At 43.4% G+C, this 20983-nt stretch overlaps 1 pseudogene across 1 annotated transcript in view; it reads left to right on the forward strand.

Annotated features, from left to right (window-relative positions):
* The window catches only part of LOC147611194 (uncharacterized), a 77510-nt pseudogene extending 57035 nt beyond the window's left edge, over nucleotides 1-20475 (forward strand). The window contains exons 9-14 of the transcript XR_015263977.1: nucleotides 16311-16410; nucleotides 16578-16669; nucleotides 17638-19160; nucleotides 19260-19400; nucleotides 19501-20117; nucleotides 20225-20475. The product of XR_015263977.1 is annotated as an uncharacterized LOC147611194 (transcript). The remainder of the gene's footprint in view (nucleotides 1-16310; nucleotides 16411-16577; nucleotides 16670-17637; nucleotides 19161-19259; nucleotides 19401-19500; nucleotides 20118-20224) is intronic.
* Nucleotides 20476-20983: the final 508 nt, after the last annotated feature.

Here is a 20983-nt window from a genome sequence, read left to right on the forward strand (position 1 = left end):
TGCATATGTGTCAAAGTTTTGGAAGATTCTTGTAACTACTTGGCCCTCCAAGCTCTATTTCACATGATGGTACGCTTGCCCGGACACCAAACATGTGGAAGAAGGCATGGGGACAAGGACCATGAAGTTTGCAACTTTGCACATGGAAAAGCGCCAATCTTGGTCAAAAAGCAGAGAAAAGCAAAGAGTCAAACTGGGTTGACCGCGAACCAGCAACACCATTGGCAAGGGGAGACAGAGCTAGACCAAAAAGCTAAAAGCCTACTTTTTCAAAAAGCAGCTCCAGGGTCAAATAGCAAGGCCCTGAAGTTATAAAAGCAAAAACTAAAGAACTTTGACAAAAGTTGAGTAATATTTTATTATTAAAAAGCAAAAGGGAAAAGCAAAGAGTAAAAGACCAAAAGCAAAGTAAGACCGGAAAGCAAAGCAAAAGCATTGCTTTTGGCAAAAAGCGGGGATCCTCCTCAAGTATAAAAGAAGCATGAACCCCATTTGAGCATCGGGAACAAGATCAGACAAGGCATGAAGTTAATCAACTTCATCAACAAAGCGTGACCATCTTCATGGAAAGGAAAAACTCATCATTGCCATCAACATCAAGAGTGGGGGGGTTCACTTTCGTTCTCATCACCCAAGCATGGGAACTTATCCCATCGCCTCGCTCTGGATGCCACGTGCTGCCCTCTAGCCACTGCCGCCAGCACCGCCTGTATCTGCACCTGCTTTTCGCCACTTGTGCACCACCTTCTGATGCCAGCTGTTGAGGTTGCACCACCTGGCTGCACCGTCAGCACTGAACCTGCACTGCTGCCTATTTCTGTGCACCGCTGCCTGTTGCCTATATAGCCTGTTTGGCACTAGCCGCCGCCAAGTAGCTGAGTGCGGCCTGGTCTCAGCAGCCAGTGTCACGATCGCCAACGCTGTTGCTGCCACACTGCCTGGCTGTGCTGCTGTTACCACCGCCAGCCAGCACCAGTTGTCAGCACCTCTGCCACTTGGCTGCTACCGTCATCACCAGCAGTTCTTGCTAGTACCATACATCTGTTGTGCACCTAACTGAACCGCTGCCTACTAAGGCCACTTTGGTGCACTATTACTGTGCTGTACCGCTCAGTTACAGTACTGCCTCACGGAACTTCTCTGGTCATACTCCTTTGGGAGGTCTCTTTTGTGGGCTGTCTTCTACTCCGGATTGAGCATTGATCTTGCTATTGAACAACATATACTTCGTCATCTACTTGAATCACTTGTGCACCTTGTTTTTGAGTACAGAGATCCTTGGATTTGGACTAGTATCTGCACTTGGATTTGGACTAGTATCTAGAATTGGATTTGGACTTGGACTTGGACTTGGACTTGGATTTGGATTTTGGATCTTGTACTAGCCCGGTGAGAGATTCTTGTGAGTCATTCTCGTGGTGTGCTCGGCATCACAGATCTCGTGCCTCCATATCATAGATCTCGTGCCTCCATATCGACATCGACTTGGATATACTACATCGGCATATTTGTTTGCTTTTGTATTCATTGATGTATTGATCCTGGCCCGTAGATTGTTCCTGAATAAATTCCTAAAAGGGGCCAAGGCCTATTCCCCACTCAGTGTGGTGTATTGTGCAAAGTTCCCTAATCCCTTCCATGATGAGTTTCCATGGACAGTTTTGTATCACCCCAGTGAGATAGCTATGTTTATGTTTTCTTTGTGTTTTATTTTCCATTCCATGATGAGATATGCCATGGACATTATTGTATCACTTTGGTTTCATAGGCCCATTGGGTCTTTAGTAGACGCTTAATATATCTTTCTTTCTTTCTCTCTCTCTCTCTATATCTTTATCTCTTGGATACGTGATTGAGTTTGTCACGGCACGCCCGCTACGCCCCGCTGGGCTTACAATTCTCTCTGAGGTATCATTGTTTATGCATATTAGTGATCAATAGAAGAAAATAAAGTTTGTGTCCGGCTTACATCCCATCTATCAATCAAGGTTGGAACTTCATCCAAATCAAACTTTGCAACAACTTATAGCCTTTGTCCATGCCACCGAGCAACTAGAACAAAAGATCAAGCAATCCAATAAGGATGGGTGTGGTAACGAAGGCAAAGAGAGGGCTGTCCAAAACCTGCAAAAGGGTGGACAGCCACCAAAATGTGTCTCAAAAGAGGCCAAACATGAGGAAAAAGCTGAGAATACTTCTTCCAAAGACAATCCCAACAAAAGGCACAACTTTGGACTCACTGTCACCATTTGGTCCCTTCACTAGCTTTGATCATTGTTTTAGGGCAAGCATACACAGAACAAAACCAAGGTGAGAAAGGGGATTTTCCACATAAGGAAGCTGAAGCATTCACCGGCAAGGATTGGCCTGAAAGATGGCCACACAACATCAACATCATGGGATTTAATCATTTAAGTGACTTATATGGTTTATAAGTCAATGTGTTCACACATCATTAAAGGTTGGCGGGACAGGCGCCTAGCTACAAACTTGGGGAGCAAGCTAGGGAAAAGCAATAAGTGGGGATATTTTGAGCAAACACAACCACTTTTGGCAAAAAGGGGAAAAGCGAAGCTAAAGAGAGAGAGAGAGAGAGAGAGAGAGAGAGAGCTGGTCGACTCCATAAAAGCAAGGAGGGGCTGTCTTTTGGAAGGTATGCACATGAGAGCACTGGCTAACTGTTGTTTCCTTTCCTCTCAGCGTTGGCCGTACAGGAGGTGCTGTTTCTTCTCCACGCTAGCCGTACGGGAGCAGCTGTTTTATCTCCTTCTCTACTCTGTGCTAGCCATACAGTCTTGGGTTGGTCGATAGCAGCTGTTTCCTTTCTCTTTTGCGTGGACTGTTCAGAGGGCTGCTGTCCTTCTCTCCACTCAGCGCTGGCTGTATAGAGGTGCACAGGCCGACAGCAGCCATTGTTCTCTCTCAGTTCTGGCTGCCTTCTGGTTGTACTAACAGCTGTACAACAGCCGTACATGTGTGACAACAACACTGATGTTTTCTCTCTTTTAGTTTTGACCATGCAACGGGAGATTTGGGGCTGAATTTTGGGACTGTTTATGGGGAGAGTTTTTGGAAAGTTACTCGGACTGTTTTGTTCTTAGAGAGAGCTTGGTTTGAATCTTGTTTATGCTTTCTAGAAGGTTGATGAGTATAGCTGTGGAAAATTTGGTGCTATGTGTACCCTCACCTTGAGTTCTTGTAAAGATTCTAATGAATAAAGAAGTTCTTATGGGGGGTTGGCCGTTCCGGCTCAGTGTGTTGTCTTTATATTTTTGTGGCTTCCTGCAGTGTTAATACTTTGTTTGCAGATTTGAAGTGTTTATCTATTGTTCCGGGTCTCTGATTGGTGACAGCATACTGAGCCAAAGCAGCCGGCCCCCTGTAGGAACTTCTTTATTCAGTAGGAGCTTTACAAGAACTCAAGGTGAGGGTGCACATAGCACTAGATTTTCCACAGCTATACTGAGCAACCTTCCACAAAGCATAAACAAGATTCAGACCAAGCTCTCTGTAAGGACAAAACAGTCCCAATAACTGTCCAAAAATAGTTGAAACCGGCCTTCAGAAAACTTGACGGGCGGTGAGCACACTTAAATCTCTTTATGAATTGGAATAATAAACTTGGAGGAAGAAGAAAAAGAATAAGTGGAGCTAGAGTGCTCTTGCACAAAAGACCAACTGGCCCCAAAGCGTGGCACCCCCGGAGGTATTTATTTATCACTCGAGGTCGGCGTAGCCCTTGTACAATTCCCAAGATGCCTCGTTGATTCACGTGGAGGAGATCTCCTTCAACTTTCACCCAGTTTGTGTTGTGTGGAAACAAGAGCCTTGGCTCCCTTTTTATACAACATTGGGGGTGAAAAGCATAGCTTTTCTCCCTTAGAAAAAAAAAACTATTACAAGTGCTTTTATCTCAAAAAAAACTCTTCGAATAGCTTTTCTTCTTCTCTTTTTTTATATGTAAAGAAAACAAAAATATAACACTTGGCGCATGCGTTTTCTTTTTTCGAAAATCCAGGAAGCTGCTCGGCGTTTTCTTCCGTCGCTTTTCCTTGCGCGATTTTGGGCGGCCCATCGCTTTTGCGTTCTGCTGCCCGTCACCTTCTCTTCGCCTCTCTTTCGCTTGTGAGCGCTTGTAGGACTGCTTATTACAGGCCGCCTATGACACATGCCTGTGGTAGCACTTGCAGCCATGTCAGCCCAGCCACGTGTCAACGCCTGCAGTCAGCCATACGTCAGCTCCAGCAGCCACGTCAGCGCCAGCAGCCATCTGTACCACGTGTCAGTTGCGAGCCACTTGTGCCACGTGGCAGTGCCACGTCAGCTTGCTGACTGGTTGTACTTGCAGGGCTGACCCAAGATGCCTTAGCTGTTGCTCTTGCAACAAGGTAAGAGAAACACATATACATGCACATGAACAAACATATGAGCGCGCGCGCACACACACACACACACACACACCAAACATGTATATGCATCCACACACGTGTACAATCTTACACATGCTCAGACAGAATAAAACATGATCAGTGAATGTTAGACATGCTTAAACATAATCACAGTGCTTAAGAAAAGAGGTAAAAATACTCAGTCCTGTAATATACCCCCCTCTTAAAACAAAGCAATCGCCCTTAATTGTTCATTCAAAGGATCTGCCAAACTGAAACAGAACCTAAGAGACCAATGAGAAAACTATGTCCTGCCAACTTATACAGAACATCTGAATACATAAATCAAGAGCATCCACCTCGTGAATAGTCATGTCTCCCTGGATGCTTTACCTGCTCCGCTCATGGCCATCCCACAGGACCCACGATCAGCAGTACATCATGAACATGAGTAAACACTGATGCATATCAAAATAATAATCTAGAATAGGCGTCCCCATTCTCTCAAAAGATCCGTATATCCATGAATCAAACCATGTGACTAGTACACATATCATAGAAATCCCATAGGCAGATATACTGTTAGTTCAGTATCTCGGGTGTGCTGATAAGAACACCAAGCGACTTCTAGATCTCATCCAAGTGAACTCTGTGACAAAGGAGCGGAGTCATCCTCCTCTTGAGTAACAGGTAGTACTCCAGAATCCACAGCTAAACCTGGTGAAGCACTTTCTAAGGTAGGCTCCAAACCAAAAGCCTCAAGGTAAAGTTTTAGTATTCTCAGTGAATCTGCCAAGTCACCCTCCCTCATCCTCTTCGAATCCATAGGTGAATAGTTCACAAACTTCACAAGATATCGACGTGAAACTTTTCCTCTAACTTTTCTTTCTTTATGTGCCAAAATCTGTTCCAGTTGAAGAATCTCATCTAGTTCTTTGACTTCTGGTTGTGTCTCATCAACATGATCTGTAGGCACCTCACCTCTGAAAGGTTCCTGGAATGCATTATGAATCCTCCAATGATCCGGTAACTGAAGATGATAAGAAACATCACTCATCTTCTCAATCACCTGAAAAGGCCCATAGTACCGTATACTCAGTTTAGGATATAAGTGTTGTTTACCCTTCATTTTCCTAAGTCTAGTCTTCTCAAATCTCAAAAGCACCCAATCACCCAAATCAAAAACCAATGATCATCGATGGTGAAGGTTTGCTGCTTTCCTCTGTTTCTCTTGAGTCTTTTGAAGAGCCACCTTGACCTTCTTGTAAGCCTCATTCATATTCTCCACAAAACGATTTACCTCGAAGATCTTATCTTTTGTATGTAGGATCGGAGGTACTTTCTTCTCGCCTTCCACAATCTCGAAAGGTGCCTTACCTGTTGAAGTGTGAATGGTGTTGTTGTAAGCAAACTCCACTAAAGGAAGATACTTTTTCCATTGTTCCTTATGTTGCGAAACATAACACTTTAGAAGATCCAATACAACTGAGTTGGCAATTTCCGATTGCCCATCTGTTTGTGGATGAAAAGACGATGAGAACTTCAACGAAGTCTTCTTGTTCTCAAACAACGCTCTCCAAAATAAACTCGTCATTCGAGGATCTCAATCACTAATAATAGATGTGGGCATCCCATGGTACTTGAAGATATTTGTCAAAAATATCCTCACCATTTTCTCTGCATTAATCTTCTTCTTGACTGGAATGAAATGGGACTGCTTGCTAAAACGATCCACGATAGTCTAGATGCCATCATTTCCACTCTTTGTTCTAGGAAGATTAAAGATAAAATCCATAGCAATACTCTCCCACGGTCTATCTGGAATAGGCAAAGGATGAAGTAACCTAGGTGTCTTTTGATGGTCATACTTCACCTTCTGACAAATGATGCAACCACGAACAAAAGCATCAGTATCCCTGCGCATACTAGGCCAATAAAAGAATGCCTCCAAAGCTTTCACTGTAGCCTCAATACCACGATGGCTTGCATAAGGTGGAGCATGGCATTCTGTCAAAACCTTCTGCCTCAACTGAGATGTGACACACAATTTGTCATCCATCATCAAAAATCCTTCCTTGAGAGAATAATGATCAACTCGCTCTCCTTTAGTCAAACGATCAAAAATCTGCTGAAAATCTGTGTCATGAGCATACTGTTCTCACATATCATCAAGTTCATGATGAAAGATAATAGAGACGGCGGCCACATGTGGTTTCCTAGATAAAGCATCCGCAACCACATTCTTTTTGCCATCCACATGAACAATTTGAAAGTGAAACATGGATAAAAAGTTTGCCCATCTCATATGCTTCTCTAAGAGCTTCGTATGAGTAAGGAAGTATTGTAGAGTGTGATGATCACTCTGAACAATGAAATCAGCCCCAAGAAGGTAATGCTTCCAAGTAGAAAGAACATGAATAACCGCCAATGAACACGACTCACCAGGTCACCAACCCTTCCACGAGTTCAACTAAACTAATTCATGATTTCGGTATTCTATGCGATATGAACTAATTAAAATTCGGTGCTATCTGTCTGCAAAGGCGATTTAATGGATTTCTATGGCGCTTTTGTCATTATGACTGTGCAAACATAGGACAATTATATTGGCGTCAGTTCTTGAATCAAGTTTTTTGGCTCCCTTTATTTTGGATCCATCGACTTATGAAACTCATGGATATCTTATGCTTTGAGGATTTTTCTATGGATGTCTATTGGTGGCTGAAATGCCAATAAAACTATTGGCGGTTGAAATGCCTGTAAAACTATGTGCATGTGGTAGAGTGGACATGATGCCCTGTTGGCAGGAGACTCATGTCTACACCAAGGGTCATGTGGATTAACATCTCGTTGGTAGGGGGCTATGCCAAATGTAGATGAAATCACTCGTCGTCGCAGGGTTGGTGACTCTCTGAATGAGTACGTGAACTCATAGAAGGGTTGGTGACCTTGGTGAGTATAGGCTTTGTGGCCGAGAAAGAAAGATAGATAGCTGGATTGCTCAAAGTATCTTTCTTGCAACAAACACCAACAACCAGAGGATTCTCCTTGCACATACATGCAAGAGTAAAAACCTATATTCAATCGACAAAAAGATTGAATATATTTCTTTCAAAAAGATTGCATATACATAAGCCAAAATACTTAGCTGATCTAAGGATACTGACAAAAACTACACAACCGAGGTGTATCCAAAATAGTATCCTCTTTACACAAAACATATGCCTTCATGAGAGACTGAAGTCTTTTGTCAAAGAATCTATATCTCGGGCGAAGCCTTCATATCATCATGACGTGTAATCATCGGATGGGGACAAAAGACCGTAGTGTGTCCCACTACTCCAGAGTCTGTGCACTTAGTGTTGGGGTAAAGGCATAATGCCCACCCTTATAGTGTGTACAAGCCCATAAGTTATAGTACATAGTACACTTAGTACTTTTAATGTACTAAGTGCACTATGTGTACTAGTGCAATATACATGTGTGATAGGGGAGTCACACACTCAATCCTATGAGTTGACTTATCCCCACAACTCTCTCTCTCTCTCTCTCTCTCCCTTGTTCTCTCTGTGTATGTCTCCCACATGAATTACTCTAACCCTAATTCTCCCATTCAACTGGTATCAGAGCCATGGTCATAGCCTGTGGCTTGTTCTTGCTGGATCCATCACAATCTGAGGACGGCCGAAACTAGTAGCTTCACCCCTTTAGAACCGTCGCCCTCTTCAGCTTTTAAAACAAGTGGGCCTTCTGCGTTGACAGAAAAAATAATAATCAAAAAGCTTCTTCGCTTCCTGCGTGTGCAGGCAAGGGGAAAGTGGAGCCCTTCTGCCGAAATGCCTTGGGGTGCATGAAGCTGTATCCATCTAGGGTTAGTTCTGTTCGATCTCACAGAAAGCCATTGAGGATGGACATAACACCAAGCCCCCAGCTGAGCAACGTGTTCAGAGGGGGACCTGATTCTGCCACCATCACGAATGGCAAACGACTCTACCAAGTCTGGAAAGGCAAGCTCGTAGCGAAGCCCAGGCTGCAGCGCAGGTAGCCAGCAGCCAGGCGGACACGGAGTGCAGCGGCGTACCCAACTTTGCACGTGGCGAGCGTTAGCCACAAGGCGGCGTCAACAAACGAACACGTGCAGCGTTTGTTTTTTTTTTTTTTAGTCGGGGGCCGTGCGAAGGAGGGCGCCTAGTAGCTAGCCTGCGCTGCTGGCTGGGCACGAATGAATGCACGCTCGCCTTCGCCGCCTCTGCCTCGTGTGAAAAAGGAGCAGCTCCATCGGGTGATTAGCCACCTGCAAGCAGAAGCCCAGTGCGAGCAGAACCCCGGTGCCCGTCAGCAGCACATTCAACAGAAGCCCGTGCATCAGCTACAGCTGCAGGAGCATCAGCATCAGCATCAATAGTAGCACCAAATTCATCAACTTTTTTTTTCTGCAACAAAAAATCAGAAATTACAAGGTATCTTGCTTCAATTTTTTTTTGGGACTTGCAATTGAGCAGGTACAATCATTAATTGAGCAGGTACAGGTGTCGAATTGCTCAATTTCTGAGCAAAATTGGCAAAATTGGGTGACATTGGTCACAATCAGGATCAATTTGCAGGAAATTGGTCACAATCAGGATCAATTTGCAGGAAATTGGATGTCGAAATTTGGGGCTTTTGATGTAATTGTGCAATTAAGCACTCATACATGCTGTATGATGTGAGAAATCGCACATTTGGGCAAAATTGCAGCAAATTGCAGTGCAAATCAAGGGGCTTTTGTGCCGATTTGATCGATTTGCATGCAGGCAATCGCATTTGATGCTGTGGATAATGCGTTGATGCCTTACAAGCACTCAATGTGCCTGTAAATCAAGGGGCTTTCATGTATTGAATGTCTATGTGGCCAGGGGGAAGCATCGCGAAGACTCTGGATGCCTTCATGTGCGTCAATGTACCATGTATGATCAGCAATTGATCTTAAATCAAGGGGCTTTTCAAGATTTTATGCTTGTTAAGCTTGGCAAAGCAGAAGGCAAGACATTTATGCCTTGAATCCTCAGAAATCAGCTTACAGTCAAGGGGCTTTTGCCCAATTTCTGTTCAGAATTGTTGTATGCAGTGTTCCGGACTGTAAAAGTCTGATTTTCACTCATTTGGACAGCCAGGAGAGCATTTATTGCTACTGTACTTGCTGGTACAGATTTGGCACAGCTTTGTGCAAGTTTTGGCATGGCTGTACACTGATTTGAGTGAGGAAAAGGTTCAATTTCAGCTGCTGTACTTGCCGGTACAGGTTTGGTACATCATTGGTGAGCACTTGGTACTGCTGTACAACACTTTGGAAGGGCAACAGAGAACATTTAAGGTGCTGTCCAAAATCTGCAGCAACCAGATTTTGGTGATTTCATCACAAACAGTGGGAGAAAAGTTACTTTCTTGCTTGCGCAGTGGGAGATAAAGCTTGGGAGAACAACTGTGAGCACTTTGTGTGCTTTTGGTGCAGTGTTTGCACATTTTGCAGGGAGTCAGGCATTGACAGGTTGCATATTGCTATGGCAACCACAGGTGAGAGCTCTTCATTGCTTCACATCAAGAAGCTTGAAGGCTCACATAAGTGCTATAATGTGTTGCTCCAGAAGAAGCAGCACAAGCCTATCAAAGAAAGGGGTGTAAAGCCCGCTTCTCTTACTGCTGAAGAGTGGGAAGATATGGATGAGCTGGCAAGATCTACTATCATGTTATCTGTGTCAGACTCTTTACTTTTCAGCATTCGTGAAGAGAAGACAGCTTGGGGAATGTGGCAGAGATTGCAGGACTTGTATACCCAGCAAAGTGCCTCAAGCAAAGTGTATTGGTTGAAGAAACTCATAGGTCTTCAGATGAAGGAAGGGGCGTCTATGACAGCCCATCTAAATGAGTTTAATGGTATTGTCAGCCAAGTTATAAATCAAAAGTTGGCAATGGACGATGAGTTCAAAGCCACTTTTCTGTTATGCACTTTGCCAGAGAGTTGGGATACATTCAGGACAGCCACTAGCAATTCGAATGCTATGCTGTCATATGCAGATGTTCAGGGTGCTCTTCTTCGAGAAGAGATGAATAGAAAAAACAACTCTGTTGGAAAGTCCAATGCAATGAATGCACGTGGGAGATCCCAACAAAGGGAAAAAAGCCAAGAACGGGGAAGGAGCAAGTCCTGCTCTAAAAAGGACTTGGAATGCCATTATTGTGGCAAGAAGGGACACATTAAAAAGCAATGCTACAAATGGAAAAATGATCAAAAGGAAAAGGGAAAAGGCAAAGACAAAGACAAAGATGAAGCCAAAGATGTAAAGCCAAAGGGCAAAAGTGGAGTCAAAATTGAAGAAATCAATGTGTCACATGCAGGTGACAGTGAGGATGAGGTCCTATTTACGTCTTCACTTGATGCCCATTCACTTCTTACAGGTGGTCATGGTATGCGCTCATGGATCATTGATTCAGGTGCCTCCTTTCATGTCACAGGTTGCAGAGACTTGTTTGTCAGGTATACTGCTGGCAATGAAGGAGTGGTTTATTTGGGTGATAACCATGCATGCAAGATTCTTGGCAGAGGTGATGTGAGGCTTGTGTTTTCAGATGGCTCACAGATTATGCTCCATGATGTCAGGCATGTGCCTGAGATCAAGAAGAACCTACTTTCTACTGGACAGCTTGATGATGCTGATTATGTTACCACATTTGGTCGTGGAAAGTGGAAGATTAGTAAGGGCTCACTGGTTGTTGCCAGAGGCTTTAAGGTGGACACTCTTTACTTCATGCATGCAGGTGTTTGTCACCATGCTAATGTAAATGCAACCGAGCTGCCGGAAATCTCTATGTGGCATAGCCGGTTGGGACACATGAGTGTCAAGGAAATGGAGCAATTGTCTCGTTTGGGTTACTTGCCTTCTCTAAAGTTTTCAAGTTTTCAGTTTTGTGAGCATTGTATATATGGCAGGCAACTGCAGTGCCCCCACAAGAAAGCTCTTGGACAGAAAGATGCTCAGTTAGAGCTTGTGCATACAGATGTATGTGAAATGCCTCAGCTTTCTTTGGGAGGGGCAAAATACTTTGTGTCTTTTATTGATGATGCCATACGCAAGGTGTGGGTCTATCCTCTTCGTTTGAAGAGTGATACATTCTCAGTGTTTGAGAAGTTTGTTGCTCTTGTTGAGAATCAAACTGGCAAAACACTGAAGGCTTTGCGTTCCGACAATGGTGGAGAGTATATGTCCAAACAGTTTCAGGACTTTTGTGATGCTAAAGGCATCAAGAGGGAGCTCTCTACTCCTTATGATCCTCCACAAAACGGGACAGCAGAGAGGATGAACAGGACCATTCAGGAGAAGGTCCGTTCTATGTTGTCACATGCTGCGTTACCTCATGGTTTTTGGGCTGAAGCTGTTATGACAGCCGTTCACCTTATAAACAGGTCACCTAACACGAGGCTTGGTGGGAAAGTGCCAGAAGAAGTATGGACAGGGAAGCCTCCGTCATACAAGCACTTGAGAGTGTTTGGTTGCGTTGCGTACGTGCACATACGCAAGGAAATGCGCACCAAACTTGATCCTAAGTCTCACAAATGCATATTCCTAGGATATGGTGACAGAGGTCAAATGGGGTATAGACTTTGGGATCCCGTGAATAGAAAGATTATACGCAGCAATGATGTCATCTTTGATGAAACATGCATGTATAAGGAGCCTGCAAGGCAACAGGAGCCTAGCAGAGTCATCTTTGATGATGATGGACATCATGGACAACAACCAAGGGCTGTAAATCAGCCATTACAGCAGGAAAACCAGCCCTTAAATGGTGTTGAAAATGGTCCAAATGGACAGCCAGAGATGGCAGAAGATATCCCTATGGATATACCACAGTTGGAGGAGATACCGGGCATGATATTTCAGCCTTATGGCATGGAACAGGAGCCACCAATGGGTGATATGCAGGCTGGACAGCAACCTGCAAATGATGGTCATTGGGTACGGAGGTCCACTAGACCCTCCAGAGCCCCTGACAGGTTTGTTCCAGGGGTTGACTACTTGATGCTCACTGACTGTGGGGAGCCCTCATGTTATAAGGAGGCTTTACAGAGGGCAGACAAGGCTCTATGGGAGCGTGCCATGAAGTCAAAGATGGATTCTCTGCACAAAAATGGAACATGGAAGTTGGTGCATTTGCCTGCAAGCAAGAAGGTTTTGCCATGCAAGTGGGTTTACAGGCTCAAAGTTGCACCTGATGCAAAGCCAAGGTACAAAGCCAGGTTAGTGGCTAAGGGCTTCAAGCAGGAATATGGTGTGGACTTTGATGAGATCTTCTCTCCAGTGGTCAAAATGACCACACTTAGAGCTGTGTTAGCTTTGGTTGCGCATGATGATCTGGACTTGATTCAGATGGATGTGAAGACTGCTTTTCTTCACGGTGATCTCCATGAGGAGATATATATGCAACAGCCAGAGGGTTATGCAGTAAGTGGAAAGAAGAAGCTTGTATGCAAGCTGAAAAAGAGTCTTTATGGGCTCAAACAGGCACCAAGAGAATGGTATCATAAATTTGATACATTCATGAAATCTCAGAAATTCAGGAGAAGTGACATAGATCACTGCTTGTACACCAAGAAAGCTTTGGATGGCAGTCTATTGATCCTCATCTTGTATGTTGATGATATGTTGATTGCCGGGAAATCTCGTAAAGAGATGGATGCCTTGAAGAAGAGGCTGCATGAGACCTTTGATATGAAGGATTTGGGTGATGCAAATCACATTTTGGGTATGCGGATACTTCGGGACAGAAATCAGCATGTGTTGTATTTGTCTCAGAAGGAATACATTGGCAAAGTTTTGCAGAGGTTCAATATGGACGGGGGGGAGAAGACTAGTACTCCTTTGCCTCCATATGTGAAACTCAGTGCTATGGACAGCCCACAGTCAGATAGTGGCAGGGCTGATATGGCCAAGATTCCGTATGCTTCAGCTTGTGGCAGTCTCATGTATGCCATGGTTGCTACTAGGCCGGACATTGCATTTGCAGTGGGAGTGGTTTCTAGATACATGGCCAACCCTGGCAAGAAGCATTGGGAAGCAGTGAAAGGTGTCATGAGATACCTGAAGGGCACACAGGATATGTGCATTTGTTTTGGCAAACAGGATGCATTAGTGCATGGTTACACGGATTCGGATTATGCCGGTCATCCAGATAACCGGAAGTCTACTACCGGTTATGTGTTTACATTCACAGGAGGTGCTGTGTCATGGATATCCAGGATGCAGAAGTGCACTGCCTTATCTACTACAGAGGCTGAGTATATTGCAGCCACAGAGGCTTGCAAGGAGGCATTATGGCTATCTCGGTTAGTGGTTGATTTGGGTTATACAGGGGATATTCCATTGTTGCATTGTGACAGTCAGAGTGCCATCCAGTTGGCAAAGAACCCTGTCTTTCATGCAAAGACGAAGCATGTGGATGTGAAGTATCACTTCATCAGAGAGGTGATAGAGAACAAGCAAATTCAACTTGTTAAGATTCATACGGATGACAACCCGGCTGATCTGTTGACAAAGAGTTTGCCTCCGGAGCGGTTTGCTCATTGCAGACACTTGATGGGCATTGGATGAGGCCAGTTTCAGCCTTGATATGGCCTTGTATATTATCATGTACATGCTGATTTTTCTTTTCCTTCATTTAAGGGCACTTTGCCTTTAAGTGGGAGGTTGTTGGGGTAAAGGCATAATGCCCACCCTTATAGTGTGTACAAGCCCATACACCCTTATAGTGTGTACAAGCCCATAAGTTATAGTACATAGTACACTTAGTACTTTTAATGTACTAAGTGCACTATGTGTACTAGTGCAATATACATGTGTGATAGGGGAGTCACACACTCAATCCTATGAGTTGACTTATCCCCACAACTCTCTCTCTCTCTCTCTCTCTCCCTTGTTCTCTCTGTGTATGTCTCCCACATGAATTACTCTAACCCTAATTCTCCCATTCACTTAGGCTGTCAGAAAGAATCGTGGGCTTTCCAGAAATCCATTGCATCCCATAGAACAAGGAGCCAAAAACATACACCATCCCAGTAAAAGGGAGCCATAGGGCTGTATATAAAGCCCACGAATCACTTAGCCAAAGATAACCATATAGATGTGCCAAACCATCATTTATGTATAAATCCTCAAGGAAAGATATGCCAAAAACTTAGTGCATAGTTGTTGAACATATCCATATGAAAAATCATATAAACTAGGCTTTTTAACCATTATGTTTACTTGAAACAGGTCAAGGCAAACAACACACTATTCTCCTTGTACGTGCATACAAGGGAGGGTTAAGTTTCCAAAAACTCTTACAGTAAATTGCAAAAAGAAGCAACTTTGCAAAACTCAAAGTATACTTAGCTTTTCTTTGCCAGGCTCATCATGAAGCCAAGATAAAGTATCTCCTCAGCATACACATAAGATATCTTGAGAGATAGCTCCATGTAGTTTGCTCATAAACTTGATTTATAATCCACAATAATCCATATGTAGAAAGTGCTGAAGGTTTTATGAAATCAGAATTTATGAATTCATTGTATATGATTATGATGATATGGTATTGTATGTGGATAATCTAGGTTTGCCCGAATCTGGGAAAACCTCCAAAGCTTGTACTTGGAATATAAATACCTTTTGAGGGGGGTCGGCCCATTCTGACCGAGGTGTCATGTCCATTGTGCAAGTTCTTTATAGATTGTGGTTAAATGGTTGTGTTGGTGAGTTGGGTACCAACCTTATCAATCCTTATAATAATTATATGTCCAACTAATTGTGTTCACACAAATAACCCAATAACTATGTCCACATTGGGCGCTTAGACAATATTACAATGAATTGGAAAAATAGTAAAAATGACACTAGGGCCTTTGACACACTTTCTTATACCATCAATGCATATTTCACATTAGAGACTATAAATAGGAGTCTAGGCCTTAGTCATATTCATTCATTCATTAGTCAGTCATCATTGAGTCATAGAGAACTCTGGAGCAGTATCTGTATTGAGCATTGTATATACTTCATGCTAGTAAGATCATTTATCTCTAGTGTGTATTGTGTATGAAGAAGCCGCAGTTTGTTGTGCATGGGTTGTAGTCTCTAATTAGGTGCTAATCACAATCAGTCGATGATAATCACGCTTCCTCCAAGTCAATCTTAAAAGGTCTTCTTTTATGACTCATGGTGTTCCATGTTTTTGATGCATGATCAAATATATACATCTAAAGTATTATCCCTAAGCCTGCGTTCACAACATATGTTGGCAGCTTGAAATGTCACAGCTTTTGACAAATTTGACGAGATTGGAGGCTGTCAGATAGAAGCAAAATCATAGATATTAAAATTGATAATAAATCAATAAACAATTATTGTCAAGTCGTTTAACATAGTTTCACGATGTCAGAAATACTCTTGAGCTGACTGCTCAATGACATACAACTTGCTACATTTTGAAGATCAAAACGTGAAAACATCAGCTTGATCGGGTTACAAGAACTCTTGATCTTGAACAAAAAAGAAAAACTCATCAGATATGAGCTGGATCTTTTATGCTGTTTCAGCCAAAGGTTGTATTCAGACTTGGGAGTTAATGATTGTTGTGGATTTCGTAGGATCCATGCTGTTTCAGTTTGCTGCAATCTATATATCTTCTGTAGCAGTTTCTAAGCTTTGAATACGCCTGTTTGTATGCATGCATGCATGTGGGATAGAGAGTTTTTTAAATTTGCGTAGTGGTAATCAATCTTACGACCATACACAAATACTAACAATTGATGCAACGTCAGGGGTTCTTGATAGCTCCTGCTTTACCACTAGCTTTCACCTCATAGCCTATTAGCTGAAGGTGTCTTGGCTTTTTTATCAAATTTTGCAGCAAGAATCAGAACTTCCATGACCTTACCCACCCATCTCAACGGCGTTCTGGAGTTGGCTTGCCTCCTCCCATTGATATGACTTCTATAACTTCTACTTCTGTAAGTTTGTCAGAGCCAGTTGTTGCAGTCAGAGTAGGCTTAAGTATTTGAACTCAAAAAATGTGGCAAAACATAATTACTCTTAATTTGAAGTTGTTTGATTCTTGGAGGCGTGGCTTTCATTCGCCTTTATTTATTACATTATTTTTTCGTCTTTGATGCTTCAGCATGCACCATCTGTCCCAGGGAGTGTACATAAAGCATCTTCGTCAGTTGGAAACTTTCCAAAATCCAGCAGTTTGCCTGCTGCAGCATCATGGTATGATGCTTTGAATTTGTTATTATGGGATTTCTGATGCTTTGTTTGCTTTTGTGTGTTACACAGCATTAATTGTTTATTTGTTTGATTGTAGCAATTTTTCTATTGATGAGCGCTTATCTTTTCAATTATTTACCTGTTGTTTATTATGAGCTTGCATTTCTATTCGAACTGCATACTCAAGCTTTCAAATTAGAGTGTATGCTGTATAAATGAACAGGTTGTGAAAGCTTATTCAATGGGCATGCATACGAATTTCAAACCGAAGGCCTCTAAGTTTTGTGGTGAATAATTAAATGCGAGATTTTCCATAAATACTATGGGTCCATTTTGGTGGCATAGTGGGACTACGGCAGTTGAGGGCCTCGGTGGCTGGCTGAAAAAGGGCCTCCAGCTCAAAATAAGGAGGAAGACTGCTGCATGACACTGCTGTGTAATCTCTGAATTGCTATGCAAATGTTCCCAGTGCCTTGGGAGAGTGTGGATGCTCTCTGTCCATGGTCTCGGGGTGGGGAGGGGGGGTGGGGTTGTTGTTGCCCATGCCCTCCCTCTATAGTCTCTCAGCAGTGTGCCCCCTTGCTGCAGCGTGCTTGCCATATATACCAGGCTGCTATGCTGCTAACAAGCTCCACCACTGATCAGTGGGGGTCAGTGGGGTCCATGGGACCGTTGGAACCTCTGCAGTGGTGATGGCATTGATCCGGAAATTGGCTGTGTCCTGTATTGTCTTGAAGTTGTCCAAACACAATGTCTATCTAGTATGACCCCAATTTTTTTAAAGAGGGTGAGGTGTCGATGTGTCTGCATGTTTTGATGTCAATTCACTATAAATGTCTGGAGCCATGTGCCATGGGTGGGTGTGTATTTTGCTCCTCATTCTTATCAATTTCCTCGATGCATTGTGGGATGTGGAAATCTAATCTTGTTGAAGTTGTTTTTTGCTTCTGATAAAAAAACTTGAAATTCAGGGGATCTCGGTCGAACACTTCTTCTTCTCGACTCACCCCAGGAAGGAGTGGTGCGGGCCTTGCTGCTGTTAAACCAAAAGCGAGCACAGGATTGACTGCGTCGGCAACCTCATCCACTTCAATAGTTTCTGTAACCTACGCAAGTGGGCAGTCTGTACAGACACCCTGTGTAAACAACTACGATGGAGCAAAGCATTTGAAAGCCAACAATACAGATGGAGCCCGAACTTCTTTAGCAGATTTAGCAGGTCCATCCAGACTTTTGGAAAGGACTAATTCTGCAATGGGTTCTTTAGCATTGATGCCAACAGAAGCTTGTTCTATAGGTGTAGACACTTCATCTACAGATGTGGAATTCCCGTGGCCTGGGTCAAACAAGGTAGCTTCTCATAGCAGGAACTTAAGTGATGTGGAAGGCAATGATCTCACCAATGAGACTCTGGAAGAGTTGAAGTCAGTTGAGTCTTTGTCCCGTGCCCTCTTTCTTAAATTTGCTGATGCTGAGGACAGTGGGGTGGTGGTAGATGCTCTTAAAGACAAAGATTTTACCATGGTAACACCTTTTCAGGAAAATTGTGATTTAAGTTTGATGGGGACATCAGCCTTATTGTGTGGTGAAAATTCACCCATAGATCATGATGAAACCCGAATTCTTGGGGACACTGACATTTTGTCATATGGTGGTTTGAACATGTTGGGTCTTGACATTAGTGGTAGTCAGCAGTCGTTTGCTGATGCTGAAACATTAAATTACCATTCAGAAAATGGTTTGCAAAAAGAAATGCATCCGATTTCGCATGGTCATTTCAGTCCGGATAGTTGTGCTAATAGAAGCGATGAGGCAGTCCAAACCTCTTTAAGTGTTGATGGTTTGAGTATTCTTTTGAAGGCTGACCATGCCTCCAGGAATATACCGAATACTTCAAGTGAAAACCATGAAAACATAGAATGTAATCTTCTGTCAAAAGATCCGTGGTCAGATTCTTCGTGTCTTTCTTTGCTCTCTGTGACAAGTGAGGAGTCACCATTGTTCATGGGGGACGACATAGTGAACCTGTCTGAAAGATCCTTGCATTCAGAAATCAGGTCAGGAAAGGGAGAGATGGATGGACATGAGGCATCAGAAAAGGGACCGATCAATGGCCTGAGTGAACATGAGCTTATCTCTGACATGTTTGCGACGGGGTTTGACCTCTGGACTGATGGAAGCCCACAAGATCTGGCACAACTTTTGTTCAATGGGAAAAATGTGGACTCCCCTTCATCAACATTGAAAGAGGCAATAACTTCATGGAAATCATCTAGCAGCAAGCAATCAAGGTTTCACTTCGCCAGGCAGGGGGAAGTGGCTGAAGAAACTCTCTCTCCAAACAAACTTGTTTTGCAGGCAAGTGGAAGCAATAGACATTTGTGGACCGAAAAGCACAGAATGACCATAAGTAGCAGTGTTTCAAGCAGTCTGGGCGAGGATTCAACTGGTGAACAGCTTCTTAATAGGGTTTCTGTTTCAGCAGAATCATTTGGTAAGAGTGCCCCAGAGAAACCCACTAATTAAGCTGTTCTGCATTGGAGTTTGGCAGAATGTGCACAGCTTTTTTCTTATTCTTTCTGTATGGTTTTAGGTGGGACAGCAGCACCTATAGTTTCAAGTTCAAAGTGCTCCATCAGTGCTCCCCCTGGATTTTCAGCCATCAGAGTGTCAGCAGTTCCTCCTCCTGGATTTTCCCAGCACAGCAGACCACCAGATTCTAGGAGAATTTCAGGTTTCACTCTTGCTACCCTATTTTTTGTTATTCTCTTGTGCGGGTGTTAGCTATAGCAAGAATTGTGTTGTTCCTAGTCCTGACATGTGTGCTCATACAGAGGCCAGTCAAGGTTCTCCCCAATCTTTGGCAGCACCCAGCATCTATAATCAGTTGGGAGAAGCAAACAACACAAATGATGTTGAATTTATCGACCCTGCAATTATGGCAGTTGGAAGAGGAAAGTTGCCAGCTGGCGTGAGGTCGACTACGTCTTTTGCAGGCAGCCCTTCATTACCTGGATTTCTTTCACAAGCAGCTCCTTTGTCACAGCACCCTAGACCGCTGGATTTTGATTCAGGTTATCAAACTCATCAAGAACGTCCCTACAGGAGCTATGGCAGTATGAATTCAATTTCCCAGCTTGGTTATTCAAATCAGGATCTTGATGCTTCCTTACCATTGTATTATTCATCTTTCAATGATGTTATTAGTCAACCAAGGTTGCTGGGACAGTATCGTAATGCCACTGTCCCGCATGTTGTGATGCAAGACTCTGTTTATGGGAATGGTGCATCCAAGTCGAGATTCCAGCATTCTCCTTCCTGGGATAGGCTTTCAGAGGTGAATACTGCAGGGCAGCAATCTGTTAGTGATGCAGTTGGGCAACTTTCCATGTCTCAGATATCTCTAGACAGGGTTCTTCAAAGTCGGCTGGAGGAGCTTGCTCTGAGCAAGGTAATACTCAGTTTTGTCTGTGTTTACCAGTTTATGAATATTCATTGACTTTCTAGACATACAGCATGTAAGCCAGGTATTTCACATGTTGATCTCTTTGATTGCAGGAATTAGGATCAAAATATTATGGTGATGCCTGCCGTTCCAAGTGGTCATGATGATCAGGAACCCTTCAGCAGTGCAAGAATTGGGCGATATTATCTGCAGAATTGAGGTCAAAGCCTCCTTTATATGACATGGTTTGCAGTTGCCAATTTCTGCTGGCACAGCTCAGGACTATTCTGAGCTGACTGGTACTTGGCAAGTTTCCAAGTGCTGATTACCATTTCAGTTTACTACATTCAGTAAGGCTAGCATGGGAAGATGGCATGATTTTGAGCTGCGCCAATTTTTTGCCTGCATCCTCCAGGTGCCTAAATCTTGCTTTTTGGCAGAAAAGGTGGTCAAGTGGATGCTCGACAAGTCAATGATCTTTTGCCTTAACTGATATTGGTATCAGGGTTCCTGTGGTATTGTCTTCTATATATGTTTGTTGCAAAAAGCATGAAATATGCACTGCCTGGCTTGCTCTTCTACTTGCTCAAGGAGCTTCTAGTGCAAATCTCTTCGTGGGGTGATTTAGTATTAACTGGCAGCAAGATTATGTCCTTTCTCAAACATCACACGATGCAGCTGCATAATGGCCCTATGCTTTTCCAAGGGCGGGCTGAAAAAAATATATATATGGACCTTACATTATTGATTTGTAGGTCATGGGGCAAAGTGTCATTCAAGTGATTGCGACGGTGGAAGTCAGTGGCAGAGGTTTTTATGCGGCCACGTTCTGACATTGAACTGCACTGGTAGTTTCAGTAGCCTTTGTGGTG

Source organism: Cibotium barometz, chromosome 48 (assembly GCF_041138505.1).
Source record: "Cibotium barometz isolate CiBa-2024 chromosome 48, ASM4113850v1, whole genome shotgun sequence".
NCBI lineage: Eukaryota > Viridiplantae > Streptophyta > Polypodiopsida > Cyatheales > Cibotiaceae > Cibotium > Cibotium barometz.